The sequence below is a fragment of the Anomalospiza imberbis genome, chromosome 8, assembly GCF_031753505.1.
Source record: "Anomalospiza imberbis isolate Cuckoo-Finch-1a 21T00152 chromosome 8, ASM3175350v1, whole genome shotgun sequence".
NCBI lineage: Eukaryota > Metazoa > Chordata > Aves > Passeriformes > Viduidae > Anomalospiza > Anomalospiza imberbis.
Genome location: NC_089688.1, coordinates 10,729,200 through 10,743,236, shown reverse-complemented (window position 1 = coordinate 10,743,236; position 14,037 = coordinate 10,729,200). Strand labels below are relative to the sequence as shown.

The following is a 14,037-nucleotide window of genomic DNA, read 5'->3' as shown; positions in this document are numbered from 1 at the left end:
TATGTTAGTCATTCCTAAGTGTCTAATAGCCTTTTCCTTGCTACTGCTCTGCAGTACATCTTCCATTATTCATTGTGTTATTTACACTCTAGTATATGTATTTATGCTACAGTATGAAGCTGTTTTGTTGAAAACACTGTAACCTTTTTAACCTGCTTGCCTTTTCTACTTATCATAGTTTTTATGATTTTTCTGTGATACAATAGGAAGCAATGGTTGCCACAGGAACTGCAGTTTTGAGCAAGCAGACATGTAGTTGTCACTTTGCCATCTGAGGGCAGAGGGACAGCAGAGGCAGTTCCATGAGGGACAGGGGTCATTCTGTCCCCACAGTCCAGACATCAGTTTTCTAGCTACATCTTTCTTGTTATACCATGGTTTTGGGGTAATTTTTGCTGCATGCTTTCTGGAGGTCAAAGCATTAGATGTTGTCAGCTGGCGTCAAGGAGTAAATGTTTTGCTTTTGAAATTAGATGGAAATTTGTGAGCGCTCTGCTGGCAGCAGAGGTGTTTTGAACGTGTTGTCTCCAGACTAATGGGCACAGCACTCTGGGACCTTGCAGCAGGTCAGCTGTAAAAAGTCAGGCTTGTTAAGGAACACACATTTCTCTCACACTTGGAATCCAGCTATTGACATCAGAGCTTCACTGAATCACGAAGCAAGTGAGTCCTGGGCTGTTGGCATTTAACTGGGTAAACACCTTCTCTGGGCTGAAGGAGAAGAGGTCAATATGTTATGAATGTTGTTTCTTCTTCCTGGGAAGCCATTTTCTGTATTGCCTGTGAAATTCTTATCCCTTTCTTCTCCACTTCCATAATTTGGGATGATCACAGCTCCCTCAGTGGTCCTACCTTTACAGTTTGATATTAGCAGCTGGGACCTTGCTGGAAGTACATCCTAAATTTACCTGCTTTGTTTCCTTGACTTGCTGCCAGAGAGAACTTATTCCTCACCATTTTCAAGAGAGGGGTTCTCTTCATTTTCCTCTGTAGCCTGCTGATCTCAGTGAAGAAATGAAACAACTCTCCTCTAGCAGTCCATAATGAAGGTCACAATGAAGGAGGAAATCATTTAAGGAGAGAACAAAACTGGGAAGGACAGCAATGTGTTTGAAGGGGTGTGGGGAGGGGAAGGACAAAAATCTTTTCCTGTTATTAGTAAGTCAACTCAAGCAAGTGTTTCTTTGGCACATTCCTTTTCCACTTGACAAGTTGCAGTTTTTATTAGGATTTCCCCACTTTTGTATTTTTAAAATATTTTAGATACAACCAGTTATAACAGCTAGTTCTTTTCACTGTTTGGCTTGCAAAGCAGAAATTGTCAAATTAAAATGATTTCTGGTTTGATGATTTTTACAAGTTATTTTTAGAAAAACATGTGCTCTTCCAGAAGTAGAAAAAAAAAGACAAACTAGCTGTGGGGGGAAAATAGAGCTATTACACAGGTCGGACTGAAACAGTCTCTGCAGTACAAATTGAATTTATCAGTCCTAGAAAGTAGGGGTTGTGAACTAAAGTTAATGAAAAGTCAAGAACTCATTCCATGTGAGGCTGCTTAAGAACAAGCATTGAACCTCTAAAGAAAGGACTAGGATGGCTTAATAATGTAAAGTGTATTCTTGGATAAAAAAAATCAGCTGAAGAGCTGGGTAGATTTCAGCCAGCCAATTGTTTCTACGCCATGGCTTTGGTATATTTCCATACTAGTCGTGGCTTTATAACATGTTAGGATCTAAAAAAGGTGATTTATCTTTGGTTGTACATGGTGACTGCCAATTTTTTGCATGAAGTTGTTTTTAATAATCTGCCCAGATGACTAAAAGTGAAATTACAAATCTTAAGGGAATAGCAGACACTTTTGAAATTTGATTGCTGTCACTTGTACAATATCTGACCTGCTATCTGTCTTGTGAGGTGAAACGATTGGGTAGATGCTAAGGTGAAAGTGAAGGAACAGAAAAAAGTGGTATCATACACATCTATTATTGAAGATTCTGATTTACTTTCTTATTGGAATTTTCCCATGTTAACAGCATGTTCCAACTGTTGAACTGTGCAATAAGTCTTATACAATCAACAGCATTTTAAAATTAATACATTAAATTTAGAGGGTATGTGTCATCTTTTTAATGCAGTATAAGATATCTTTTTGATACTGTTCACTACTAAATTTTTACTTATGTTAATTTATGCATTTAGTTTTCATCTCTGAAGAACCCCATTATAAGTAACTTAATACACAGTGCAACTGCCATTAATATACTATAGTGTACATCAAATTTTTCCTTTCTGATAGTTCAGGATGTATAGATTGCATAAAAATGACAGTTCTATATATAGAAGTTTTCTAGGCAAAGAGCCCAAGAACCTTTGAACCAAGGGGCAGGAATAAAGATACTGTGTCAGGAAGTGAATATACAAGGTGGGTAAGGAAAGAACCTTAAGGTTTGATAAATCCAGGAGCCAGCCTTGGGAACCAGTGATAATGTAGGAGATGCATTGGAGTGAATGAAAGTGATGATGATGTGGAGAATGAAAAATGCTTTAAAGAACTTTTGTCCGAGGTCAGAGATTAAATTGGTTTCCTTTTTCCTAAGTATTTTGAAAGGCTGAGGTGGTTGGTTCTGAAACAGGAATTGAAGAAGAATCTTAGTCTTGATATGCCTTCTCCAGAAGAAAAAGATGGCAAGGCACCAGAAAGGGATGCCATCACACAAAATTTACAGGAAGACATAGTTTATCATTATTGTTCTGTGGATAACCAAGTACATGCAGAAAATACTTACTAAATGACCCAAACAGGTAAGTTCTAAGTCAGCGTTTCTTGCAATTCTTTACAGAAATTAGGTAGCTTGTCCACATTCCTCTGGCAGCCCCACAAAGTCAGAAGTGCAGGGTAAAGGTAATGAATTTTTTATGAGAGTTAAAATATTCATAGATAGCAGCTGAGCTGGTGGAGAGAGCAGACTGCTTTCACCTGGGAAATCTGCCAGATGGCCAGGTTAAAAGCCCAGGCCACCATCAGGTGCCAGGGTGCCTGCCCTTCCTGGGGCTCGTGTCAGCCCTGCGTGGCCTGGCCACGCTCGGCACTGCCAGACCTTTGAGTCTGGGTCAGAGCCTGCTGCTGCCTTGGGGGCTGGATGGATTCTCACCTTCCTGATGTCAAACCTGGCAGTGTGTGTGCTTCACAGGCTCCCAAATCACCTCCTAGGTGATTTGCTAACCACATTTATGTTGAATTTTTTGCCCTGAGTTTGGGGCTGTCGAGTGGAGGAGGCAAATTCTGGATGGTGGGATATGGCAAGAAATCTTTTGTTTAGCTTTAATTCTAGGCAAGATAAGTATTTTGGGATTTAAACCAACCATTCAGGACTTTCTGCTTTTTGTAATGTCCTTCATCATAGAAGTTTCCATTGCTCTTAAATTAAGTTTTTGAGTTTAAAAATGCACACAATTTTGGTGTGGGTTGTCATGTCATTGTACTATCTAGCTAGCAAATGTTTTAACTCAAGGGCTTATTCTGAATGTGAAGTTCTTTTTCTCAGCATCAGTTTCTGGTGGCTGGTATATTGTTGTTGATTAATTGGATAGCATACAGAAGGACTCTAGGACAAAAATGCCTATCTTTTAGAGGGAAAACACAGATTTAAACCTAGGTCCCTATGCCATGGCACAGATTCAAACAGCTGGTTTTATCTGTTCTTTGGTAGTACAAATAAGGGTGAATTCAGAAAGCAGTACTTGGGTATATTAGGGGATACATTCCTTTTTTGTATGATGCTACATAAATAAATCAATGTCTGATACTGATTAATATTTTTACTCGTCTCTTGCCATACTCTGACAAAGCAGCCACAGATGGCAGTTTTCTAAGGGGTGCCTTGGAGTGGGGTTTTTTTAAAGGGAATTTAAAAAAAAATCTAGAACTCTCCAGCAGTCTAATTTTTTAGCTTGGTGGAGTAGAGATGAAGTAATTTTGTTAATTTTTTTTTCTTTAAGAGGTAAGAAACTTGGTTTTGTTAAGACAAGCCATTTTTCAGTGTCACATATCAAGGAACTGAAGTGTGCTCTGTAGGTGTGTTCTGTGGGTTAAAACACCTTTCTGCTATGGGACACCAGTCAGTCCTTTCCTACACTCGTGTTTACTTAAAAGCCTTTCTGTAACCCTGTGCACCATATTCAGGGGTGTTCCTGAATGACCTTCAAGGAAACTAATGGTACTTACCTAAACAAAGAGCTCTACTGATAATATTCCCCTTTGTTATAGGGATAACGTGCTTCTAAATTAAACCATGCAAGGAGCATTTAGAATTCTCTTTGCCATGATTTTAATCAAATAATTACTTTCAGTTTTGTGATATTTGCTATTTTGTCCATAATAAATGGTATTAAGCCAATGTAAATAAAATAATTGCTGAGCTGAGGTTTATTTGACTAGACAATGTATGTTTGATTAAAGTCCAACTTTGTTACATTTTCTTTTTAGACATTAGTTTTAAATAGGTTTTTTCTAATTAGTATAACCTAATTTATCATTCATGTATAGTGTCCTATAAATAAGGTGGACTAACCCTGTGATTGAAATATTGTTGAAGAATAGCCCAGTGTCAAATGGATTATCCTCTTTTTAAAGACGAGGTATTGTTCAAGGGAGTGGTTTCTGGTAGCTCTATTGAATACAAATTGCAAAAAAAAGCAACAAGCTATAGATACTGATCTTAACTTTCAAAGCAACGATTCAGTGTTCAGGAAAGTCACTGGAATAGCAATTCTACAGGCTTTGTTGCACAACCTGGTTTAAATTAGGAGCCAACCTTTCAAGTTTCTCCTCTTTGTTGTGCCTGTGTTCTTTGTAAATCAAGTAGAAGGAAAGACTCAAGTATGAGAATAGCTGTTTCTCACTGCTATCCCATTATTGGCCTTTCTGGCAATGCAAACACACTGATTTCAGGTACAAATACTTCCAGTCTGCAGGTATGTGTGCATGTGTGTGTGATTGATCCAACTCACAGCTTCCTTAATGTCCTGGTGACCAAATTCCATTAGTCAATGTCATCTAAATTTGTACTGATGGTTCAGCTGTAAAACTTTCCAGTCTCTTTAGTCCCTTGAAGAAACTCTTGCTTAAGAAGAGTAAGCACTTCCCATTCAAAAGCACACTTTCTGGAGAAGTATTAGTCAGAGTGACATAAGGTTATTATGGAATATGTAGGAAGTTGCAGTAGAGCAAACACTAAGTCCATGGTATAGAATGACAAGATGAATAATTTATATATACATGTATGTGTGTTTTTAAAAATCTGTTCCTTTTGTACCTCTAGAATCTGCAAAGCTGCTGTTGCAGTTATGTGTCTTACCACATGTCTGTTGGAGACAATGCTGGTTTGGTCTGGTTTGTTCATTAAAGGGAATTCACTGACTTGGACACATAATTTAAAGTTTAGCTATCAATGAATGGTTCAAAAGCCACTGTGGTAAAGCAAGAGGCATCTTGTGCTTGTACCATCACTTTCACTTCAAAGAGCAGGAGACTTTCTTGGAGATTACCATTGCTTTCTATAATTTCTGCCTCTCTCTATGGTAATGTTCCCATGGCTGTCGTTCATTGAGACAAAGGGCACACACATCACCCATGCCTGCTCACGGGACAGCTGCAGTGTTCTCTGTTTCTCTTTGAGTTTCCATAGTGTTTTGTGTGTGTAAACTGACAGCAAGTGCTGTTTCTGGAGGATATCACAGTCAAGTTATGTAATACTTTGATATGTAGTGCTCTTTAAAACAAATGTGGGAACTTTGGCTTCAAAACAAGAAAAAAATGTGAATGCTTTATCCTTCCACCCTTCTGCATGTGCAGATGGATGCATGCTGTATTTCTTACAAAGGTAGAAAGAAGATACTTGAAAAAAGAGAGGATGTCATTTGAATAAATATCTTCATCAATTTTATTCCTCAGACTCTTTGATTGATTTCTCTTTGGTGGTGGTGTTCATGCCACTGCACATCTACTGCTGTTGCTGCTCTAATCAGGACACCTTTCAAAGCTCAAAATACTTCCCCAGTGTTTAGCCAACGAGTTAAGTGAGAATGGTTCAGAGAGTGAGAGAGATGATGTCACTGTAGGAGACCCTCTATTTACTTCTATTTATTTGTATCTTTGCATGTGTGTAACCATTTCTTGTGTGTCTGTATTTATATATCCTTTAAAGAAGGGCAATTAGCATATATATCAATGTATATTGACACTATCAATATATATTTATACTAATGCAGATGTTTATGCTCGAGTAGGGAAGCTCTTCATTAGTATCCAAATTTGGTCTAATCAGAATTTAAACCTCTAGCAGATAAGGCAGGTATAGGGTGAAATATTTTCCTGTGGGATTCTAGATCTTTCTTTCCTGGCAACTGGCTTCTAAATACTGGCATTTGATGACATCAGCCCATTAAAAAACCCAAATAGTAAGGTCTTCACACATACTTTTTTGCCCATGGGACTTACAAATTCTTCATACTGAAAAGATTCAGGAGTGTCTAAAGGAAATTGATTCACCCAAAGTGAAGGACACCATCCATGTCTGATGGATGAATTTTCATGAGGGACCTGTGGGAATTCCTCTAGATCCCCCTCCAGCATATCAATTACATTAAGTAACTGATCTTGCTTAATGTAGAGGTAACAGTGCTTTTTCATGTGACCTGTCAGGATGATGTTCCCAGCTGCTAAAGATATATTTTGCAAGATCAGGCCCTCTACTAGTGCTAGATGAGTCATGGAAATCAGAAAAAATTAATGTGCTACTTAGGATACTTCTACCTGGAATGGAGTGGAAGCTGTCTCTCTTTTTACAGGACTTGGAAGCACAGTTGTGCCTAATATTTGTCTCAGAAGTCCCATTTATGAGTAATTCCTTTTCACTGATCAGGCAGTCTGGCATGTACAAGCACTCGGTGTCTATCCACCCACACTTTGTCCTTTCTGTCTTCATCTGAAATATTCCACACTGGGGCTCAGTAATACAAGTTTGATGAACAAACAATATGCTGCAAGAGGGAAAATATAATAGGAAGTAAATGAGTTGGTTGCTGCTGCTTTCTAAGTGCCTGAGCTCTTAGAACAACTCATAAAACCAGATATTTTCAGTTTTCTTTTAACATTTCCCAGGTCTTTATGTTAAACTACATGAACTCTTTTATTCCATTGAAGGAGAAAAATGGGAAAGGTATTACCAGCATATTATTAAAAATACAAACACACCTGGCTTTTTCTAGAACTCTTCAATGTTCACCATGTACACAGTACTGCTAATCATAACATAGGTTTGTAAATTTTTTGAAGGCTTAAAATATACTTTTTATTTTCTTGGCAATTGCAAAAGCCTGAAAGACCCCATGGCATTAGATGGGTTCTGAGTGTGAACTGAGATTTCTCTCTGCCTCAGGGGCATGCCATTAGTCTTTAGGTAGTGTGCAGCGACCTACAGCACCAGTCAGGAGAAAATGTGGTTGTTGTTATTAATAGCGATAATTACAGTGTGGTTATGCCATGTACCTGGGGTTTACAAAGCTGTCTTCTGTGATTTTCAGTGATATAAAACCCACTTTGTCTGTTTTATGATTCCTTTCCAGTCAGTTTCCTGGTGCTGTATGTACAGAAGCTTGAGGTTGTTTATGGCAGGAGAAGGAAGAGATCCTTCGAGTTCAGGATAGGCTTTGCTGTGTGCTAGGTTCGGGTGGTGAAAACTGACCTTTTCTGAGCTTAGTAGCTTACTGGAGTCTCTGACGTGATTAGAAATGGAAATGGGAGATAGAAAGGAGGTCTGAGGTGACCAAGGGAGGCATGTTTTGGTACAATGGAAAATTCTAAGTGTGCCACCTCCACGACTAAGTAAGAATGAGATGGGTGTTAAGAAAGTCAGTGAGGAGCAGGTTAATCCAATCAAAATGGAAAATGGGCCTGGGTTAGAGGGGATGTCAGAGAGAGAGAGAGATTAAGTAATTTATGATATGAGTTATATAGAGCATCATGCGTTTTGATTTATAGAACACGGCTTCCCAAATGATTCCTGACCTCCCATCTTCTTACTCTCCCTTCTTGTTATCTCAAGTAATGCTGCTTGCTTAGCTGTTTTCTTAGACCTCTTTCTTTCAGAATATTCCAGTATTCCCTAACTTTGTCAGTGCCTTTTGAATTAATTAGGATCGGTGCTCTGAGGCACTGGGAAAACCCAGTTTAAAAATAAAAAAAAAGAAAAAAAAATCTTCATTTCTTGTTTATGGACTATTTCTTTCTGGAGAATAAATGAGGTAAAAAGACATTTTTCATGGGAGGTTAAAATCCTGTGTTCCATATACCTGTACAGAGCTGGTGATTACAGCTGCTTTTCACACAGTGTTCTGAAAGGAGAATTTGTCCCTGCAATTTTGAAGCTGAGAGGAGTAGAATTAAGACTTTGCCTAATTAGTGCTACTTTTCAAAGGTCTATTTTAAGCTGTCTTCCTTCAGCCTGAACCATGTGGTAGTTTCCAAAAATGTAATTTAATCATATCTGATTGCTTTCTGGAATCTGCAATTAACTAGGTTCAAGGGAATTAACAGTATTTGCCAGGTGCTTCATAATTTACTGGGAGCTGCCTGTGCCACATATATGTTAAGTGTGTTGTTGGGTGTTTAAATTTATTGGCTAGAATATTTTAAGCTTGTAATTGAGTAATTTTTATTGCTTCCTTCCATTTCTATTCCTAGGATGACTCAGATATAAAATACCATGTAATTATATTCTGTATACTATCAAACTATCCCTTGCAATTATGCCACATTGTAGTTTCTTTTGAAATATTAGAAGCTACCTATCTAGGAAGGTATTTTTGGGATGCAATTGGTCGCTAGAGTAAAGATTAATTTTCAAGTAATTCTAGACATATGTTGAATAAAAAAAAACCCTCATTTTTAAAAAGTAGTTCTCATCTTAGAAATCCTCTGAAATTCCAATTCCATCAAAAAAGGTAGAAGTGGTTTTAGAAAATAAATTTTTCCATAGGACTACACTTATGTCCTGTTTGAGAGTCAGCTCTTGCATCAGTTGTATAATTACAAATGGGAAGAAAATGGAAAAATTGGCCATCTGCCTGCAGGGAAATAATTTACTTTGTATTTGGAGTGCATTTCTGAGGTCCAGATTAGTGCCCTAATCCCTCTCTGAAGCTCTCTTGCATTACAGTTTTCAGAATTGCAGGGCAATCTCCGGAGACATAGGCTTTGTACTTCATTTAGTCCTAGAGTTTCATGAAGCTTGAATTTTGGACAAAAGTAAACCTCAGCTTAGTTCTTGGTTCAGAAGTAATGATTGTTATAAGTTTTCATACCTCACTATCTGCAAGGGGTTTCTGCTGTCTGACTTCTCTCTTTGTCAGACTTGGAAAGGTGCACACTCATAGTGTCTGAAATTCCCTGGAAAATTACTGTGAAAAGAATTGTGAAGATAAATATTTTAACTGGAATATTTGCTTAAATATAGCAGCAACTCTGAGATTAAAAATTTTATATGTACTCTGGTGGCCATGGGGTTATCAGAAACTGTGGCTTCAGACCACCACTGAGATGGAAGATATCACAATAAACCCAGCATGAAAGAGAAAATCATTCTTTCCCAGTGATTTCATCAGGCACTCAAGATGATGCAACTTTCATTTCCCCAGCACAAAGCAGCGTGTGCCAGAAGCAAAACCATGTGGGGATATGCAGCGAGTTCTGCACGTCTCCTGTTACCTGTTATTTACATTGAAACCAGGAAGAAAATTGCCCAGTCCATTTACAGCTTTTTTTTACTGCTTATAGAACTCGAGAATACTGTCTTTCACTGAAAAGGCTGTGCAGATCTTACATTTCCCAAGGAATAATGCATTCCCATAAAGCTGTCACAGATTCTGAAAAAGCAAAAGATAAGGGGAAAACAGCACAAACCAAACAGATTTGACAGTTTATCATTGTCTGAACGAATTGCAATTGATGTAACCATATCAGAGACTTGCAGGTGTTTAGATTTTAAGATGACATTTGAGACTGGAAAAGTAGTATTTGTAGCAACAGCCTTGATAAATATAATCCTGTCTGAAGCTCTGTGTGCCCCCCATACTGATGGGACTTTAGAAGAGGAGAAAAGGTTCATTTATAACCACATACAAGGAAGTTAACAAAAGTTACTGAAAGCTTTTTTGAGACTGTGAGCTGCCAAAACCAGCTAACTCCTGTAGCCAAAACAGATTGCCAAGTGATTTACACAAAGCGTGTGAAGCTCCAGAAAGACCAATCTAGAGACTTGCATCTAAGTATTTTGGGTTTGGGTTTTTTTCTTTTCTGGTAAAATCTACATACTTGAGGGAACAATTGTCTGTGGAACTAGTTTACTCTCCAGTTTACAGTCTGGAAAAGCCTGATCCTGACTGCTGAAGTGACCTCAAAGACTAGAGAACAGGATAGTGTACAGAACTTCCTTGTGTATATATCTGGTTTTAGACATTTGGCAGGCTACTGTTCTGCTTATGGAGAAGCAAGAGGAACTGTTATTCCTACATTTGCCCCTGAGCTTTCTTCCCATTCTGCTGCTTTCTACCTGGTTTTACCTTTCCCTTTAACTTTCTCTGTTCTCTCCTATTTTCCTTCTTTCAAATCTTTATATAATTATATGTTGTTTTCCCTTCTCTTTCATTTCATCACTTTGTATAATTCTCATTATTATTGCTAAGTCACTAAAAAGGGCTTCTTTCTTGTCTTGCAGAGTCAGGCTGTTTGGAGAGCTTGTTTGTGATGAGTGATTTCCAGAAACACTGACGTGATGGAGTCACGGAACAATCAATGCAGGTTAACTGTCTAGAGGTAATTAAAAACCTCTGTTATTTTATTACCATAAGAGCCAAGTTCCTGCCAAGGACTGTCTTGTTAAGAAGATGCCAAGTCTCAAGGAGATGGTTTAGTTGTACAAGTCATGCATTAGTAGACTGCTGAGCAGAATGTAATGGATCCTGAAAACAGACACTAGGTAATGCCTTTCCTGAAATAGAACTGGAAGGCAGTGATCCTTTGTGCATGTAAAATACTAGAGAAATGATCTTGCAATGATGATTCAATTCATCTCTTTCGATTTGAAGATCCTAAACTGATGCCTATACATAGGAAAAATGTGCTTCAGGCAGTTTCCAGAGGCTCCTCTAAGTCACTAAAAAAAAAAAAGTTGATTTTCCAAAAGAAGCAAATACCACTCAGTCTATGAGAAAAAATTGGATGCTATGCATAGTAAAATGGAGTACACTGGGCTTTTTTCTGTTTTTTTTTTTTTTTCTGGGTTTTTTAAAATGCTTTTCTTAAGAGTTTGAATTCAGCTGGGTTTGCAGAAATGTTGGTGCAGAGCTCTGCCTGACGTTTTGCTCAGCCAGTGCAATAAAGGATGAGCTGGCACTGTTAGAACTCTGCAGGTGGTTGAATATACCAGGAAATATACATTTCACTGAGAACCTGGAATTCAGGCTTTCATGTGAACTATCACAAATATAGATCAGGTACCTTAGTGTGCTGATACAGGGTTTTCAGTGTGTTTCTGAAAATTCATCGCCATTTATTGCTTGAGCTGAGTCTGAGGAGACTTACCACCATCCTTTAATCTTTTTGCAGGTTTTCAGAAAAGCTCTTAATATACTGCTTCATGTTAGAAGTTGTCAGCACCATTGGCAAGCACTAAAGATGAACATGAAGGAGCTGTACTTTTCTGGATGTGATTAATTCTGGCACAGCACTTGTTCCCATGGCTAAACCCTGTGTGCACTGCTGTTCTTGTCAGGTTCGTTATGTGTGTTTTCTCTTTCCAAGGTATTATGGCTTCACTGTGAAACATTCACTCAGACTCAGATTTGGCAGACAGGGTCTGAATCTAGCAGCATGCTGGTTTCCAGGAAAAAATAATTTGTTCCTTTGGAGGGAGGGAAGGGATTTGGATTTTAAAATGCTTCATTGTATTTTAGAACACAGAACTTGCTTTATATTTCTGTATATAATATTTCTTGAGCAGTTGCTTAGGAGTGACCTTGATGATTGCTGAGTAAATTATAACATATTATGTGAAATTTCAAGTTCTGTTCCTAAATGTTAAATTCTAAAAAATAATAATAGCTCACAAGTTAAGATACTCTTAACATGACTGTTTACAAAATGGGCTTTTTTTCAGCTTAGAGCAGTATTTAATGAGTGGATTTTTAAAGTATATTTTCCCCTTTAAGAAATTTTGAAATTTTAACATGGCTAAGGAAACTAAGTAGAGATACAAGTATTGTGTGTAATCTCCCAGGTCATCTAAACGACACTTAAGAGGAAACAGAAGTGGTTTAAAGATCTTCTAAATTAGATATTATTTATAGAGATAGAAATTCCTATATGGTGTTGAACTGAAGGTTCACCTAAGTCACTCTTCTGTTTCTAACAGAGGCTACATAGAAAAAAAATCAAAGAATCTTACATTATTGCATTTCTAATCTCAATTAGCTAAGAAAACACAGACTTTGTTGTGAATACGACATTAATATGAAGAGGTATTAGTATTCAATACCTCTGCTAACAGTCCCCTGTCAGATTTTCTCATGGTGCATAAAGTGAACAACATAAATAGCTTCTAAATATCAATAGATTTTTATTGCTGGGACTGAAAAAGACATAATGTTAAAAACATTGATCAGTCATAACTCTTGGGGTGTTTATATTTGCATTGCAACATAATCAAGTAATTTATAGAGAGTTGTCTTTCAGCTTCTGTAATGCCTTAAGACAAATGCATGCTTTTCTGCAAAACCAAAATCCATCATGGCCAGGGCAGATTTGTAGTGAAATGAGGCCAGTTTAGTAATGAACTTGAAGGCTATAGGGATGTTTCTCATCAGTGTTTACCCATTGCTTCAATACACTGATCCATACTTCTCCTTTTTATTTTGGGTATAATTTATTTTGCTCTACATATTGCTGACATTCTGGGAATTTTTGCCTTTAAATGATAATAATGATTAGTTAACTATGGGCTTTTGGCACTTTGAGAAATAAAATATTCCTCCTCAAAAGCACATTTGCATTAGGACTTAATATTTTGTTGATTCCAGCAAACTTTTGATTTAACACAGATGAAGGATACCAAGTCCATGTTCCAGGGGTCTGAAATTGTGCTTACTTCTCGATTAGATCAGGAAGAGATTGGAGCAGTGATGCCCTCTCATTTCATTCTTGTCGTAAGAATCAGAACTTGGGAGCAACTGTCTATTTTTGTCTGCGATATTTGCTGTTCTGAAGCTGCCACCTCAGATGCCTGTTGCATGGTGAATAATTATCACTGTTAGGCCTGAGGTGAAACCAGTTTCACAGAAAATAGATTGATGAGTATATTTTTATAATAGAATCATTTTGAAATGAAAGTAATTCTTCTGTTTCTTGAATTACAATTTTATGTACTGGCAAGCAAGGAATTGCATATTGCAGTAGCTCTTATTTCAATCAAATCTGTGTAAGTTGGGATACAGACTTCAAGCCAACAGGAGTGGGGGTTTAACTTTATTATTAGATTATTATATTTATCGGTATGGTGAGTTTCTGGACTGTGTTATTCCAGTTGAATACAATCTTATGAAAGTTAAGAGTTTGAGTGTGAGTTTCCTGAAGCCACTGCAATGTGGCTTTCAGCCAATGTATTTGTAATATAGTTACTTGTTAAGAGAAAATACTATCGTACATTTTAATGTTCTATACTGCCAGTACTGAAGGAAGTCTCCCTCATCTTTTTTGCTCATGAGATAATGTGGCTGATAACCTTTGTATAGTTCAGGGACTTACTTCATTGCTTTCTAATAGAGTTTCTGGAGAGTATAGATTTAGATTACAATGTCGGATGGCCTCAGGGAAATATGTTCTCATTAATGGACTTGTTAATGATTATCATTGGAGAGGCTCTAATAGTATCAGATGTAAATGTTGTCAGAGCCGTCCATCTTTATCATGCAGATATGGAGATG

At 37.5% G+C, this 14,037-nt stretch overlaps 1 long non-coding RNA gene across 6 annotated transcripts in view; it reads left to right on the top strand.

The window, feature by feature from the left end:
• The window catches only part of LOC137477925 (uncharacterized), a 220,328-nt gene extending 208,214 nt beyond the window's left edge, over positions 1–12,114 (top strand). For all 6 annotated transcript variants that reach the window (XR_011001274.1, XR_011001279.1, XR_011001275.1 and 3 more), the window contains 2 exons: positions 10,776–10,873; positions 11,666–12,114. This is a non-coding gene — a long non-coding RNA (uncharacterized lncRNA). The remainder of the gene's footprint in view (positions 1–10,775; positions 10,874–11,665) is intronic.
• The last annotated feature ends 1,923 nt before the right edge of the window (positions 12,115–14,037 follow it).